Genomic DNA, 18411 nt, shown 5'->3' with positions numbered 1-18411 from the left:
GCCTCCTCTGGAAGATCTGAGGCCTGGACACTTCAGATAGGCCTTTCCAGTAGAGGGCCAACTCTCCATGTCAAAGTTCTGATGACTATGGGTTGTCCGAGGTTCCAGCTCAAGGCCCAGTGCTCTTCAGAGTTGCAGTTCCTCTCATAAAGGAGCTTCTGATATTGTGTATGAGTGGAACATGGATCTAGTTGGAAATATATGGGGGAGGGACCCCTTCCTGTTGCCCGCATAGACTCAGGACAATTACTATATTAAGTTTATGACACTCAACTTGCTAACTTACTTACATGTTTCTCTCACATAGAATTAAATTCAGAATGGACATTGGCATGGCTGCGAAAACAACTCCTGGAATGGCCACATCCCATATTGGAATGTCTGGGTTCAAGTCCCAGCAACACTCTTGAGTTGAACCTCCAGTTAATATGCACCATGGAGGCTATAGGTTATGCCTCAAGTAGATGGCTGACAGTTACTCACGTGGGAGACTTGAATTGAGTTCCAGGCTCCCCGGTTTTGGCTGGATCCAATGCCAACTATTACAGGGGTGTGAAGAGTGAATCTGAAGATGAATGACTGCTCTCTCTCTCCCTCTAACTCCCTCCCTCTCTCCCTTCCACCCTCATTCTGTCCCTCCCTCTCTGCCCATCTGTGTGTATGCATTCTTTCAAAGATCAATTCATTATGTCTGTATTACATAAAAGAAATAATTGCTGTAAATCTAATCTTGTCATGTTTCCCAGACATCATTATCATTCCTAGTGCTTATTTCACCAGCACACACTGATATCAATCAACCTGTGGTCCATTTGTGATTCATCCTTTAACCATCCACATGACTTTGGACTATTTTTATATTGTTTGCTATGCAAATCTTCCATGATTAGTTTTCATTATAGTGGTTTATAATTACAGTGCTTCCTTATTTCCCTGACTCTCCTTCCTCCCATTCCTCCCTCTCCCCATTGTTTCCTGCCCTGGATTTTTCAATAAGACAGTCCTTCAGCTGCAGAGAAGATTCCAACATTCTGGCATTTACATGTGTCATGACATTGTAAGTACAGGCAATGGTACAGAATCTAGTATCTTGCTGTCGAGGTATATTTAATGATTTCATTGGGGTCCATCTTTTGTTTGCGATGCCTTCATTCATTTCTTTGATTTCAATTCTAATCCAGTTCCTTAGCCTGTTGTTCAGCTCCTAAGTATTTGCATTTTATAAGGAGTGTTTTGACTTACTGTTATGCAGTTTCACTCCATAATGGTCTAACAAGTTGTATGGGATGGTATATACATTTTTTATTATGAGGTTCAATTTGTTGCCTATAATGTGATCCTGAAGAATGTTCCATGTACTTGTCACAAAAAAGTATATTCAGTCTTTCGGATGGAAAGTTCTGTAAAAATCGATTAGGTCATTTGTTTCATTGTCTGAGTGAGATCTATTGCTTCCTTGCTGAGTTTCTGTATCATCATTCTGTCCACTGATGTTCACAGGGTTTTAAGGTCCTCCACATTATTGTATTGGGGTCTATATCTCCCTTAGGTCTGTCAATAGTTGTTTCATTAGCTACATGTCCTGGCTTTTGGTGTGTATACATTTATTTTCATTATTTCTTCTTGCTGGATGAATCCTTTTATCATTACATGATGTCTATCTTTGGCTTTCTTAATGCTTTTCACATTGATGCCTATATCAACTGATATTACAATGGCTACACCAGCTCATTTTTCCTTTCCATTAGCATGAAATATATTTTTCCATCTCTTGTTTTTACAGAAAATATGTATAGTTATTGCCTTAGCCACCTGAGAATATATATTTTTCCATAGATGAGGCCTATATTTTGTTCCAGTCCTCTAATCTGTCTCTTTTTTTAAGACTATTTTTACTGCGAAGTCAGATATACATAGAGAAGGTGAGACAGAGAAGATCTCCCTTCCACTGATTCACTCCCCAAATGACCGTAACGGCTAGAGCCGAGCCTATCCAAAGCCAGGAGCCAGAAACTTCCTCCAGGTTTCCCATGTGGGTGCAGGGTCCCAAGACTTTGGGCTGTCCTTTGGGATTTCCCAGACCACAAGCAGAAAGCTGAATGGGAAGCAGGGCTGCTGGGATTAGAACCCATATGAGATCCTGGTGCATTCAAGACAAGGACTTCAGCCACTAGGCCATCACACCGGGCCCACATCTATGTCTTTTGATTGGTAAATTTAAGCCATTTACATTCCAGGTTAACATCTACAGGCAGTGATTTGGTCCTGACATTTTTACATTTGGTCTCTCACTGTTTAAGTTTCTTAAGTGATGTTATTGGGTAGTTTTACCCCTTTGCCATCATTAGGTGCAGCTGGATTTGTGTGGTTTTTTTTTTTTTTTTTTTTTTTGTATGTTTGCTTTGTTTTGTTTTGTTTTCTGCCTACAGCACGTTTTGGAGTAATGTTTGTGGGGCTTGTCTTGTAGCAGTAGAGGTTTTCAGCTTCTGTTTGCTTTGCAAGTATTTTTATCTCATTTTCAAACACAAATGACAGCTTTACTGCATATGTTATTCTGGGTTTACAATTTTTTATTTATTTTATTTTAGGATCTGGAATATGTTACTCTGTTCTCATCTGGCATCAAGGGCGTCCTCTGAGAAGTCACCAGTGAGTCTGATTGGTGTTCCCCTCTATGTTATCTGGTCCTTCTTGCATGCCTATTACAGAATCTTTGTGTCAATGTGAGGATTGTTTCTAATCAAATCCATTTGGGCTTCTTGGCACTTCCTATGTTTGGCTTCCTCTTGTATTTCCAGTGTTATAATTTCATAGAATACATATTGCAAAGCCGCTTCTCTTTTCATGTCTTTTGGAATTCCTATCACCCTTTCATTTGATCTTTTGATGGTGTCATTATTTTTTTTCACATTTTCTTTTTTTAATTGTTTATTTATTTGACAATCTTGACATAATTAAGGTAAAAAGGTTCAAGCACTACAGGAAGATGGGCAAGACAATTAGTTCCATATTGTTTCCTTAATATATCTCATGTAAAAGGGGATTTCAAGGGAGAAGCTCCACCCAGTCTCCCACACACCCACCCCAGGCCCCAGGTGTGGGGCATGCTCCAAGGGTCTTGCCCAAGTGGCTTTGATAGTTCAACAGTTCTGAATTGCTGCCACTCTCACCACTACAAGCACGATGAGGTCGTTGGCGAATCCACTGATTGACATAGTCCATCATAGAGTCTTCGTTTGCCCAGTATTTTCATTGCCAACATATATCTGAGGTGGTTGATTGACTTGTTCTGTCCTCTGTCTTCTCTTGGTTGGGGTTCTGAGTCCAAAAGCTCGATTGGGGAAATTCCCAAAGAAACTTTGTCTGAAGTGTTCCCAGATCAGATTCTTGTATGTACTAGCAAGCACAGGACCCGGCACAGTCCATCGCCCCTATCAGCTGGTGGTTGCAATTGCTGGGTTGGTTCTGTTTCCATCCCTGTCTTCCACTGGAACCAATGGGTGTTTAGTGTCATTATTTTTTAGATAGTTTTCTTCATCCATATTTCTGATTGTGCATTCTCAAAGAAGATGTCTTCTAGTTCTTAAATTCTTTCTTCCACCTCATTCATTTTACTGGTGAGGTTTTCCATTATTTTAAAAAATTTGTTCAAAGTGTTTCAACTTGATTCTGTTTTACAGCTTGTATCTGCTTAAGACATAATCATTAAATTGTTGCCTCTTCTTCTCACTCTTTGAAGATTTTTACCATGACTTTTTAAAAATTCCTTGTCCAAAGATCTTTGATGTCTTCATGCTACAACTATAACATTGAGATAGTCTTTTGCTCATTTTTGAGGGAAACACTGGTTTCATCGCTTGTGTTGCTTGTGGTTCTTCAGTAACTCTTGCCTTTTGTCTTTCAAATCTGCATGTGTTTTTTTTTTTCCAGTAGGCTCTGTATTTACACGGTCATTCCCAGGTTTGTGGGTAGGTTTGACTGTTCCTATTCTATACTCAGTCTCCTATTCATTCCTCAATCTGGGATAATATATGGACATGCCGGTTACCCTGGGGAACTTCAGCCTTGAGATCCTGTGCTTTGGTCCCACCTCAGTCTGCGTAGTCAGTGCCACATGGGCTGCCTCTCTCAGGCCTGGGGCCTCCTGGGTCATATCTGTGCAAATTTAAACTGCATCATCATTCTTCAATCTTTTCTTGCTCTTTCCTAGTTGGTGATTGGGTAACTGTTGCTCTTGGAGTTAAATGAGTCACACCTAGTTTACCTGGAGTCCTTTCTGACGTATTCATCAGAATACTTGTCAAAAATACCCCCTTTTGTATTTTGGTGGTGGGGGATGAGGCTGGAAACTCTCTGGATTCTGGACTTCAGAGCAGACTTCCTTTTAGACCTGTGCCATGCTTGTGGTAATTCTGCTAAGGCACTGAGCACACTGTGGGGCTGCTAGCCTTCTGATGCTGCAGACAGTGCCAGAGTAGTTGTGGAGTCACGAGGCTGCATGTAAGATTATGTGTGCCTCACTCTATCTTGCCCAACTTGTGACCCAGGGTGCCACAAAGCCACACGTAGGTCAGCAGTTTTGATCCTTCCAGCTTCTCCCATGGCCACTTCCAAACCTCTCGTCAACACACCTGTACTTGCTACTCTCTGACTCCCTTCCCCAGTTTCAACACTGCTGAAGCATGCATCCAAACTGTTCCCATCGCACTCCTGCATTCAAACTGCTTGTCTTCACCTAGGCATCCTTCACTCCCCACTCCCATCTTGGCTGAGCAAAACTAGGAAGATGACCTCGGAGGAACCAGAAAAAAAAGGTCAGCTATTTCCATAAACCCTCTAAGGCCCAGTTTCTCTTTTTGTAAAAACCAATTAAAAATGTAAAAACTGGGGCCTGGAACAAGAACCTGGCAGTTAAAGTCCTTACCTTGAACTCACCTGGGATCCCATATGGGCACCGATTCATGTTCCAACCATCCCACTTTCCATTCTGCTGCTTGTGTGTGGCCTGAGAAAGCACTCAAGAATGGCCCAAAGCCTTGGGACCCTATACCCATGTGGGAGACCCGGAAGAAACTCTGGGCTCCTTACTTCGGATCAGCACAGCTCTGGCCATTGTAGCCGCTGGGGGAGTGAATCGGTGGACAGAAGATCTTCCTCTCTGTCTCTCCTCTCTCTTGTAACTGTGCCTTTTACATAAATAAATGAATCTTTTTAATGTATATTTTAATTTGTTTATCTATAGTAATAATCTCACTATGTATGACACAATATTATGTCCTAAAACTTAAATACGAGCAATTTAGTGGCAAAAAAAAAAAAAAAAGAAACTGTAGTTAGACCAGAGCAATTCCCAAAAAGGTTTGATGGCTGAAATTCAAAATGCCAGTGGATAGTTGACTGTTTAATAGATCTGTCTCCTGTAATGTAAATTTCTGCTGTAACAATACATATTGTCAGAGAACATCTGGTAGACGGCGGGGGCCTCCATGTCACATTTATTTTTCCTCCTCGACAAATACTCCTGGAGTGAGTGAGAACCAGGCATTCTTTTGTGACATCTTTTGTTCATACAATAACCCAAATCCTTACTATACACATATGTAATCCAATGCTACAAGAAATTGAAGCCTTCTTATTCTTGCTAACACTTTTTCTTCAAAGATTTATTTATTTTTATTGCAAAGTCAGATATACAGACAGAAGGAGAGACAGAGAAGAAGATTTTCCGTCAGAAGATTCACTCCCCAAGTGACCGCAACGGCCAGCACTGCACCAATCTGAAGCCAGGAGCCAGGAACCTCCTCGGGGTCTCCCACGTGGGTGCAGGGTCCCAAGGCCCTGGGCCATCCTTGACTGCTTTCCCAGGCCACAAGCAGGGAGCCGGATGGGAAGTGGAGCTGCCGGGATTAGAACAGGCGACCACATGGGATCCCAGCCTGTGCAAGGCAAGTACCTTAACCACTACACCATCCCACTGGGCCCTCTTGCTAACATTCTAAGTACCACTGTATGCTGCCTTCCTGAAAAACTCTTCATAAGAGCTCCTTTTGAGAGAACACTTAATTATATTTCTTGTGAATAGAATAAATATATTATACAAGTTTAATTTTTTTTATTAATTACATTGCATTATGTGACACAGTTTCATAGGCTCTGGGATTCCCCTTCCCCTCCCGGTGCCCTCCCCCCAGAGTGGATTCCTCTACCTTGTTTCAGTATTGTAGTTCAAATTCAGTCAAGATTCTGACATGGCATGCATATACCAAGCACAGAGTCCAGCATCTCATTGTCCAGATAAATTCATCGGTTTCTTGGGGAGACCATCTCTGGTCTGAAGGTAGAGCTGGGAGAATATCATCCTGATCAATTAAAAGCCCCAACATAGCATCAACAAAAATTTACACCATTATGGAATTAATTGACATGGCATTGAGTAACCAATATGTTAAAAAATGCAAGTTCTTAACCACATCCTGTGACTTCTTCATTGACATTTCAATTTTAGCATATATACAACCAGCTTCTATACACTTTTTTTTTTTGCATTTCTTTTTTTTCTTTTAATTATTTATTATTTTACTTCATTAATTACATTGTATTATGTGACACAGTTACATAGGTACTTGGGTTCTCCCCACCCCTCCCCAAACCCTCCCACCATGGTGGATTCCTCCACCTTGTTGCATAACCACAGCTCAAGTTCAGTTGAGATTCCCCCATTGCAAGCGTATACCAAACATAGAGTCCAGCATCTTATTGTCCAGTCAAGTTCAACGGCTTCTTAGGTATACCCTCTCTGGTCTGAAGACAGAGCCAGCAGAGTATCATCCCAGTCAATTGAAAGCTCCAACATACCATCAGCAAAAATTTACATCATTTAAATGGCCATAGGGTACTATTCAGCTGTCTCGTGTCTATTTTCATTTTAGTATTTAGCAGTTTATAGTGCTGAAGTATAATTTTTGCTGAACCTGGCAGTTTTTAGGGTGGTCTAAACTGGCTTATAACTCTAACAAGGCGTATGTCAACAGTTGAAGTGCAAAACAGTTTTAGGAGGGGTGTGCAGAGAAATCTTCAATAGCCTAGTGAGGATTAACTAATCATTTCTGTCCTACTTAGTAAGGTATCTGTGAACCCACACTGACCATTTCCTGTCTGATTCTAAGCTTTTCTACAAGTTTAATTTTTAAAATTATCTTCTGAGCCCTGACAATGAAGGCAAAGCTCAACGAAGACCATTTTGGAGTATCTTCTCAGCCCTCTTCCTCCTTGAATGGTATCTCTCCCCTCTAAACCATAATACTTGCTGGTAGAAAGAATAAGTTTACATTGTCATATCGTACAACTGTGGCCTTCTTCACTGGCCACAGCTGACTTGACAATAAGTGAGATGTGAGACTGACCCATGCCAGAATGCACAGTGGTCATTTCCAGTAAAATGAGAATGGAGAAGGAGAGTGAGGGAAGCAAGACAGAAAGGGTCTGCCTCTCCAGCAGTTATTGTCTGTTGGTGAAACCAGAACGTGCAAAGTGTACAACAGATGCTACTTATTTTTTCCTTCACTAGGGAGTAGAGAATGCCACCCACAGGGTACTAGAAAAATGATTCAAATGACATAGAGAGGATCTGCTTCCTGGGGCTTAATATCTTTCTCATTTCTAGTCCTATTGTGAGGACTATTGCATCCCTGAGATTTATACATCACACTTACATCCATCTGTTAAATATTCCCTCTTTGGCCTCTCTGGACCAGTGAACTAAGCATTGATATGGTTTACGGACTGGGTTCCAGGCATGTTTTCCCAATGCCTTGATATTCTTCATTTGAATGTATTAACCCAAGTTCTCTATATTCTATTTCTCTTGTCCTATATTTTGTACATGGGGTGGTACATTCACCTACTGAGGGCCCACGTGTAACTAAAGTACCTTTGCTGGATTTATAATTGCAATTTTTACACATTTAGACAAGTCCTTTCTAATCTAGGCCAATACTTTTTGCTCCTTTCCTCAAGTTCCATAGAAGGCAACTTGAGTGACAAGGGTTTCTACTTCACTTCCAAAAGAGGTCAGTAACAGAAAGAGAAGTAACTTCTATAATTGACATAGGAAAAAATGATTGAACTCAAGGCATGGGCTATTGTCTTCCCTCTTTCTGTTGTTTTGCTATGGAAAGAAAATGCAGCAGCCTACCTGTATTGTCAGGATCTCTCCTCTCTGGGTCAAGAAAAATTGGAAATCTTCTTATAGCTTTCTCTGAAAATATCAAACCCAACAACTGACACTCCTGGTAGCAAATGCAGGTGGGATGCAGTGACAGATGAAGGAAATGTTACAACAAGATATAGATTTCTGTAGGTTGGAAGAGGAAAGATATGGACAAAAGCCTTACACAGGCTGAAGATCCAACCTTGTTTTACATATAATAAGCTCATATTTGATCCCTCAGTTTATTTCTAAGTTGGACAAATCATTTAGCTCAAGAATTTCAATGATTGGTTGCTTTGAATCTTCACCATTCTTAAAGATACTTCAAGCAGTGTTGAGTTTTATGAAAGAAGCATATAGCTGCATAGTAAGTACAGTCCTTAAGACTAAGATTGCTATGATAAAAGATGTGTGATCTACCAATCTACATTGGTTGTTCTTCATTAACTGTTAAAGCATAATACATTCTAACCAGTGGCTGCGGTCAAACCCTTAATGTTTTCCTTGATTCTCAAACTTCCCTTGCTAGATAGATCCTATCATCAGCTCCTAATGAGTTTCTCTCCAGTGTTTCCTCTATTCCTATAGGCATTGTGCAATTTGAAGCCATTCTGTCTATAGTTTCAGTCACCTTTATCGCTTTATGCATGTCTTTACATTGTAGTAAAACTTAACTTTTCAGAATAAATCTGATGATGTCATTGTCATGATCAAAAATCTTAGTCCCTTTTGTTGTAGGAAAAAATCAGAATATGTTAAGACTTACCCACAATTTAACCTGACCCACAAAGTTGTGCAGTTTTATTTTCTTCCAATATGCTTACTGCATCTCAGCCTCTCTACAGCTTCACCATGGCTCACACTGATACCCAGGTAATGTTGATATATTCACCACTTCCTCATTTCCAATTTCACAAAGACAATGAAATGCTCAACAGTTTCATTTTGCCTGAAATATTTTTCTCCTGCCCGTCCAATTCAATAGCAAACACTTACACTTGAAAAATTTAGATCCCAGATGCCATAGTTTCACATTGTGTCCTGTCATTTCCAAACTATTTACTTATTCCCTAAGCACTCTGGAATCTATTTAACAGTATGTCCTCCATTTCATGTCACCAGCGCTATCCAACTTAATATTCCCCTATTTCCCACTGATGTTAGTTCCTGCTGCAGTTTTATTCTGTCCAGTTCTGCTTTTGTCTAATTCTTTTTATATTGCAATATACACCTGAGTGATTCATTAAGCATCCTTGTCTCATGGTTCCTTAAATGGATCTCTCCCAGTGAGGTGGTCCTTTACAATTCATGAGATTTTCATTTATATGTTCACTACCTTCACCAATATCCCTCCATAATCTCAATCTTATTCATTCAATTCTCTGATCATAACTTTTCTCCCTCTAGTGCCCCAATCCTAACTTCACAAAAATCTCAAATTCATTGCTCTCCCCATCTTGTTCCACTATTTCTGACCTTATTGTCCTCTGTTTCATATATATATATATATATATATATATATATATATATATATATATATATCCTTGCTGTATTCACTTGAAAAAAAAACTCAAACCCAGATAATTCACCTTTGTGCCTGCAACCACACAAAAGAATGAATTGGATACAAATACACAAGATTCTAAACTTTGGAGCCAACATTGTGGCATAGCAAGTCAAGCCACCGCCTGCATTGCTGCCATTCGTTATGAGTGCGGATTCAAATCCTGGCAGCTCCAAGTCTGTTCCAGCTCCTGACAGCCTGGAAAGGCAGAGGAAGATTGCCCAAGTAGTTGGAGCCCTGACACCCACATGAAAGACCTTGATGTAGTGCATGATTTCTTTATTTGCTATTGCCCAACCCTGGCCATTTCACTCATCTGTGGAGTGAACCAGTGAACACCCAAGATGTCTCTCATTCATGCACTCTTGTTCCCCCTCACTGTAACTCTGACTTTAAAACACCTAAATAAATCTTTTTTTTTAATTGTATGGACTTTAAGTAAACTCATGCTCTGTTTATTACACTACATTGTTCTAGTCGATATATCTGAACATTTTATTCATTCTGCTTTTTCTCGATGCAACAGCTCAGTCTTCACTGACGGATGATCTGTTATCCTAATTATGAAGACAGCTGAGGCAAACAAGGAAGAGCTCCCATGGACTCTCACCATCTTCCTCCTCCCATTCAAATCTGCATGCATAAAGCCTGATGTCCCACCTGCTTCTTGAGAGGATTCTCCCACGATTTGGTTTAAAGTCAATGCTGAGATGGACATTTGGCATCAAGGTTAGGATGCCAGTTAGAGCACTCATGCCGCACTCTTGCTTCACATTACCTACCTTCACATTACCAGGTCTACCTATCTGTTCCTCCTCCTTAGTCTATGCTACTCTTCCCTCTTCTTCCCTAATCCTTAATTTTTAAATGTTGCGGGGATCATGCTTTGCCCTTCTCTGTTTTCACTCATTCTTTCAGTAACGTTACCCAAAATTATGACTTTAAATACAATCTATGGCTAGTGACACCTAATTTTAGAACTTCCTGAACTTTAAATTCACCTATTCAATTGTCTCTTCAACATTTCTTCACCTGGAATCTTTTTTTAAACTCACAAATACTGAGTTTAAGCTCTTCTAAATTTCTGGTCTTACTGATATAATCCAGAAGCTTTCTTCATCTTAAACACTTGAAAATATATTTAATATGTTTATTGGTGGTCATGCCAAATACTTTAGACTTATCTTTAAAACACTCCCCATGTCCAACAATTCAGCAAATTCAGGTGGTATTTGTTTCAGATATATCCAGAATTCAGACATTTGTTCACAGCGGCCACCTTGGTCAGAATGACCATTGCCTCCCTCCTAAATTACTGCATTGTTCTAATTTAGTCATCAGCCACATAGTAAATATTTTCTGTTTTGTCAGTCTTATAGTCATTGTGGCAACTACTCACCTCCCTTATTGCAACACATACAGGTATTGCTGTGTTTAGCTTAAGTTTATTTACAAACAACAACAAGCCAGTTGGGATCACAAGCTGTAGTTTAGCAACCCTTATTTTTCAAAGATTTATTTATTTTTATTGGAAAGGCAGATATACAGAGAGACAGAGAGGAAGATCTTCCATCTGTCCGACGGTTCGCTCCCCAAGCGGCCACCAATGGTTGGTGCTGAGCCAATCCAAAGCCAGGAGCCTCCTCTGGGTCTCCTACACAGGTGCAGGGTCCCAAAGCTTTGGGCTGTTCTCAACTGCTTTCCCAGGCCACAAGCAGGGAGCAGGATGGCAACCCATGTTCTAACTGGTCTCCTTGCTTCCTTTTTGGATCCACTATTATAGCTTCTCAACATAGCAGCCAGAGGATTCCTTTAACAAGCCTACTCATGCTGCTTTTAAAATTTTATTTTTCATGATACAGTTCCTTAGTCTAAGGGATTTCCCCTTCAAACTTTCCTATTCTTCCTCCCTCCACTGTTTTCTCCTATACTGTTATAATAGTGTAGTCCTCCAAAAACAATCACAAGTCCATTATTATTCTATTTAAGTGTATCCGGACATTGTTGGTATAAACGGTGCATAAAGTTCAGCATTCTATTGTCAAGTTATATTTAATAGTTTCATTGGAATTCCATCATTGATTAGATATGCATACTGTGATGTATCTCCACTTCATGGTGTATTTGCCTCCATTATGCGCTTCCTCTAGACCAATATATGCATATACATGTTTACCTACGTATCTATTGATTGTGTATTTTACAAGAAGGTTGCCTTATATCGGAGAGTACATATGATATTTGTTCTCTGGGAATTGGCTTATTTCAATGAGCACTTTTTTTTTTTTACTCAATGCAGCAACAACTCCACTCTCAGAATAAAAGTGAAAGTTCTTATGACACACAAAAACTTGAGCTGGCCCAGCCATGTCAATGACACTTGATCCTACCATATTCGTCTTCGTTGACTCCACTGCAGTTTCACTGAAACTATTAGTCTCCAAAACCAGCCAGGCATACTCAAGATTTGGGGCATCCCCTCTCTCCCAGGTGGTCATAGGGGTCCTTCTTTCATCTTCATTTCTTTGCTCAAGTGCTACTTCTTTAATGAAACTAATACAGATCGTTATCTGAAACTGCAACCTTTCTCCAGAACTCCAAATCTCCTTTACTCTATGTACCGAAAATCTACCACTTCACAGCATAAAATGTATTTAATTTATCTCTATGTACGACCTCCTTTCTAAAATATTTATTATTTACTTTTATTGGAAAGTCAGATATACAGAGAGGAGGACAGAGAGGAAGATCTGTCTGATGATTCACTCCCCAAGATGCCACAACAACGAGAGCTGCACTGATCCAAAACCAGGAGCCAGGAGCCTCTTTCTGGTCTCCCATGTGGGTGCAGGGTCCCAAGACTTTGGGCCAGCCTCCACTGATTTCTCAGGCCACAAGCAGGGAGCGGGATGGGAATCAGGGCCACCAGGGCATGATCCGGCACCCATATGGGGTCCTAGTGTGTTCAAGGCAAGGACTTTAGCCACCAGGCTACTATGCCAGACCCAGAGTTTAATATTCTTCAAAACAAACCACATGCAGGCTAACACATGGGCTCTCTATGTATTACCTCTTAATCTCTCCTATAACACAAGCTCCACAAGTCTACAGACCCTGGAGTTTTGTCTTCCATGTTCTGGCCTGGAATACTATGGCAGTGCCTAATACATAGTGTGTATTCAAAATTATTTGTTGAGTGCCTAAAGCTGTATATCCTTCATCACACCACAGAAATAGAGTTATTCTTTTTTATGTATCACATTAGCTCTCTATGTGTTACTATTTTATTCCTTTATATTCTGAATTATTATCATCTATGTGTTTGTCTTTCATATTATTAAGCTATGATTTTATTGGAAACTTAATATGTTTATATTCTGACAATAATATAGTGCCTGTCATGTAGCAAAAGGTCAAACAATGCCAACTTAATGAAAGTACAAAAGTGCTATTTACACATGCAAATTACTAGCTCTGGCCCGGCGGCGTGGCCTAGCAGCTAAAATCCTCACCCTGATCGCGCCGGGAGCCCATATGGGCGCCGGTTCTAATCCCGGCAGCTCCACTTCCCATCCAGCTCCCTGCTTGTGGCCTGGGAAAGCAGTCGAGGACGGCCAAAAGATTTGGGACCCTGCACCCGTGTGGGAGACCCGGAAGAGGTTCCTGGTTCCCGGCATCGGATCGGCATGCACCGGCCCGTTGCAGCTCACTTGGGGAGTGAATCATCGGATGGAAGATCTTTCTGTCTGTCTCTCCTCCTCTCTATATATCCGCCTTTCCAATAAAAATAATAAATCTTTAAAAAAAAATTACTAGCTCTACAAGTTAGCTATTGCTTAAAATGTCCTCCTCAACCCCCACATGAAATACATAGATCCCTGCATGCTACTAATTGAGATAATTTAAAACTATTCTTCACATATTTGCTTAATTACCTTGCAGTGACCTCTGCAAAAACATTGGCCTCTGATGATTATAAGAGGTAGTTTTCTTGGCATAGACACCAAAGCATCAAAGAGTCAGCTGGAACTAAGGAAAGCAATAATACAACTGGTTTTAATTACTCATGACAGGCAGCTGAATCTATCTGACTTAGGCCTTCTTCGCAATACATCACTCAAACCAGGCTAGTTACAGGAAACTGTGCACAGAAGAAAAAATAACAAGACAGGGCCAAAATGTGTCTGTGACACAGAACAGATCATCTTTCACATGGATGATCGTATTCATTTTCTTTTATGTTTGAGAGATGGCCCCCAATCTGTTAAATTGCTGGGCCCTGGGGACTTCGCATGCGTCTATGTTGGTGCTTAGGAGTGGTGGCTCAGATTCCTGAAAGAGGAAGTAGCTGAAGATTGCACCCATTCATAAATCATGCATTAACCAAGAGGTTCTCCAAAGTTCATCTAGAATTGCAGGCATGTTTGCAATTAATTCATTTATGAAGTACAGGTGAGTACCTTCCACTTCTAGTCAGCACTCACAGAAGGGTTAACTTCATCTATAACCTAGCTGAACCTGCTGTTTGGCAGGAAATGTGTGAGGATTAGGAGTTGTTTCATTATAATCCACTCACAAATGTAACAAATCTCTCTGATCAACTGTACACAATGACCTAATGGAAGTATGACTTCAGGTTGACCTTATCCTTTAAGAGTGACAAGTCTTCAGATGAGAGAGAAAGAGCTCCTGACCCACCAAGGTTTTATTTCAGGACAACTTGAACTTCTCAGAGCTCATGAGACTTCAAAACCACATATATTTCCTGCTGCTTTTCATGGATCTATGTTTGATACCTCCAGATAGCAACACTGTGCCCTGAGCCGTTCTACTTTTAAATCACCTTGCATTCCTTACACGAAAGCTTTGCACTCCTGTAGTGTGCTAGGGTACATGATAGAAACTGAAATGATAACTATGAAACTTCCTCAAAGAATTCAGAATGTAATAAAGGCAATGTTAGCAAACAGTTATGATGTTCCATGTAAGCTCTGTGATGCAGTCAGAATAAAGTAGCATAGAATGGGGGTACTTAGTTAAGAACTTGGGGTAAGCAACATCCTACCAGTCTGAGTCAGGCAAACAAGTTATTCTAAAGTGCTCTCTATAAGCACCCTGATCATAAATCATGACTCCAGAGAGGTACAGGTAGCAGATAATAGCTACAGGAGTGTGGTCAACACAGAAAGCAAAGCCAAGGGTAGTCAAGAAGGGTTTTCCGTGCCATTCTAAAAATACAGGAATGCATTTTATGGTGCTCGGGACTCATTGAAACTTCATAGATAAAATGATCTTTTTTATGTTTCAGGAAGATGGCCATCAGTATGTACAGTGTGTTTCACCACTCAGCTGGTTTTGTGAACCTGGCCATATTCTTGCTTGCCCTGACTCATCTTTCTGTGGTTCTGATTAGTCTTATTTCATATAATTTTCCTTATCATTGTCATCACACAGCACTTACTGTAAAATCCAGTTTCAGGCATTTATGGAACATATACGAATTATGTTATTCCATGTTAGAAGAACCCGATTTTCACTGTGTTGGATCCTTGGAATCTCTAGTCATGAACGCACCTGAATCCGTCTGAGGCAGCTCAACTGTGAACTACAGTTTGGAAACTAACTTAGACTATCCCTTTTATCACTAGCTTCCAGATGTGTCGACAAACTCAAACAGCATGTTGGGCTTAATGAATTAGATTTAAGATGGCTGGAATAGCCAATACTCTTAATTTCTTCCTTCCATAGTATCTGACTCAGTACTCAGAACCAGAAAAATCAGCCCCTGGCTTACCCCCTTCAGAAACATTGCTTCTTGTTTAAATAACATGGCAAAAGCATGATCTAGCAGTCTGTGTCATCTACCTACAGTTCCCCATCAGTATACTCAGCTCTCTACAGCTGTTATTAACAACATCGGAGGAGAATGTTAATACCATTTCCTTTCAAATTTTTACCTTCTCAGATAAATTAAGCATGAATATGGAATTTTGAAATGATGTGGGCACTGGAAAGCACCTAAGGAAAATGGTAAATGACTTAGAGAAAAGGGACAAATAATTAACTGCAATAGCCCAACTGACTTGAAGATCATATATTGATATCCATAGGGAAATAGTATTTCCTACATAAACGCAGAAACCTAGTATCTCAAGAAAACTAACTATGTGAGTCAGTACTGGCAAAGCAGAGATGACAGAAAGAAGAGGATCAAGATGATTGGTGCAAAAATAAAACTCCTGGGGTCCATTCCGCCCAGAAGCCAGTTGGAGTCCTAGCTGCTCCACTTCTGATTCAGCTCCCTGCTAACGCGGCTGGAGAAACAGCAGAGGATGACTCAAATACTTGGGCTCTGCAGTCATGTAGCAGACCCAGAAGAAACTCTCTCTCCTCTCAGTAAGTCTGCCTTCAAATACATAAGTACATCATTTACAAAATGTAATGCAATTCCCAAGATGGTTCTTATAATTTTCTCTAAGACGAAGGGAAGACTAAGACATGATTAGCCTTGTTTTGCCACATTGAGTCTCTTTAGCAATGGTTCATGTTTGACTTAGTTCTCTCTGGCTTGCTCACCATAATTTCTGATCAACACTCTGTTATGTCACCCTAGAGTATGGTGAGTATTGTACAACATCAGAGGGCCAAAACAGAGCTGGTGACATAATCTTCAAGTGTACCAAAAGAAATGACCAAGGCAATGCTGCAATGAGGTAGTGTGTTTTAATCATTGCTTTCCTCTTAAGTTGGAATTTTGACTTGATAATATCATTTTTGCAGCTCTAGCATACCCATGCACTTGGCTCTTTTGCTTAAAATAATATTTGACATTTCAAGGAAAATCCAGTGTATTCTAAAATACAGATAAGTTTTCAACGTAAAGATATTGAAATTACTTAAGGACAATAGTGATTATTTTTAAAAAGTTCTTAAATAAACTGAGCTACATTCTTATCTTAGATTATTTTTAATTAAACCAGTGCCTGCTATGAATCCGGCCAGCTTGTCAGATTTGTCATATCCTTTGCTACTTCTCTTTCCAATGCACATTCATTTCAACCACGCAGACAGGAGCAGCTATAATGAAGCAAGGAGTGTTGGAGGCTAATAACTAAAACTAGATTGTCAGTGACATTTATTATATATTAAAACGGCTGAAGTTTCAGAGTTCTACATTTTCTCCAGAAACAAAACACTTCCTCAACACTGTGAGGCAGACTTCTGTTATCAAAATGCATCCATATTACATCATTAAGCAGCAAAACAGACCCAAAACACAAAGGAAAGCTGTATTATTTTTTTCCTGCTAAGAGAAAGACTAAAACAAAATGGAATAATGGACTGTTTTTATTTTTTTTATTAAATTTATTCATTCAGTACATTGTGTTGTAATTACATAGAATCTGGGATTCTCCCCCACCCTCCCCCCATGGTGGGTTCCTCCACCTTGTTGCATAACCATAGTTCAAGTTCAGTTGAAATTCCCTCTTTGCAAGTATATGCCAAGCATAGAGTCCAGCATCTTATAGTCCAGACAAATCCAACTACTTATTGGGTAGACCCTCTCTAGTCTGAGGGCAGAGCCAGCAGAGTATCATCCCGGTCAAATAAAAGCACTAATATACCATCTGCAGTACTTAACATCGTTATGGAATTAATTGACATGGTATTGAGCAGTCAACATGTCAAAAATAAATGCGATTTCTTAACCACTTTCTGTGACCCCCATTCACAGTTCAATTTTAGTTTATATACTACATATGACATAACATCCATAACATAACATGTTATGCTTAACATCATATCATCTTAAATTAAGGCAAACATGTGGTATCTAACCTTTTGGGATTGGTTCATTTCCCTTAGCATTATGGTTTCCAGTTTGGCCCATTTGGCCACAAAGAACTGCATTTTGTTTTTTTTTAATAGCTGAGTAGTATTCCATGGAGTAGATGAACCATAGCTTTCTTATCCAATCCTCTGCTGATGGGCATTTTGGTTGTTTCCATGTTTTTGCAATTACTGATTGTGCTGCTATGAACATAGGAGTGCATGTTGGTTTCTCGTAAAACAAGTTTTTGGGATATATTCCTAGGAGTGCTATAGCTGAGTCATACGGTATGTCGATTTTGAGTTGTTTGAATATTCTCCATACTGATTTCCATAGAGGCTGTACCAATCTGCAGCCCCACCAGCAGTGGAGTAGGGTTCCTTTTTCCCCACAACCTCGCCAGCAAGTGTTGTTGGTATTTTTCATGTGGGCCACCCTTACTGGCGTTAGGTGGTATCTCATTGATGTTTTAATTTGGATTTCCCTATTGCTAGGGAGCTTGAGCATTTTTTCATATGTTTATTTGCCATTTGGGATTATTCCTTTGTGAAATGTCTGCCCATTTCCCAAGCCCATTTCTTTAGTGGCTTGTTTATTTTGGTAATGGACTGTTTTTATAACATGATTTTCTCTAGTGATTTCTTCACTAGAGGAAGAAATTGTTCAGTAGAAGCAGCAGTACCAAAGACGAAGGAAGCATAATGTTATGGAGATGTGGTCAAGGAATGGCGTCTAGTTGTTCTCTCAGCCATCCTAGATGCCTCTGTAACACAAATTGTCAGGGACCAAGATAGTTTGGGATTTCTA

This window comes from Ochotona princeps, chromosome 2 (genome assembly GCF_030435755.1).
Source record: "Ochotona princeps isolate mOchPri1 chromosome 2, mOchPri1.hap1, whole genome shotgun sequence".
NCBI lineage: Eukaryota > Metazoa > Chordata > Mammalia > Lagomorpha > Ochotonidae > Ochotona > Ochotona princeps.
This window is presented reverse-complemented; position numbering follows the sequence as displayed.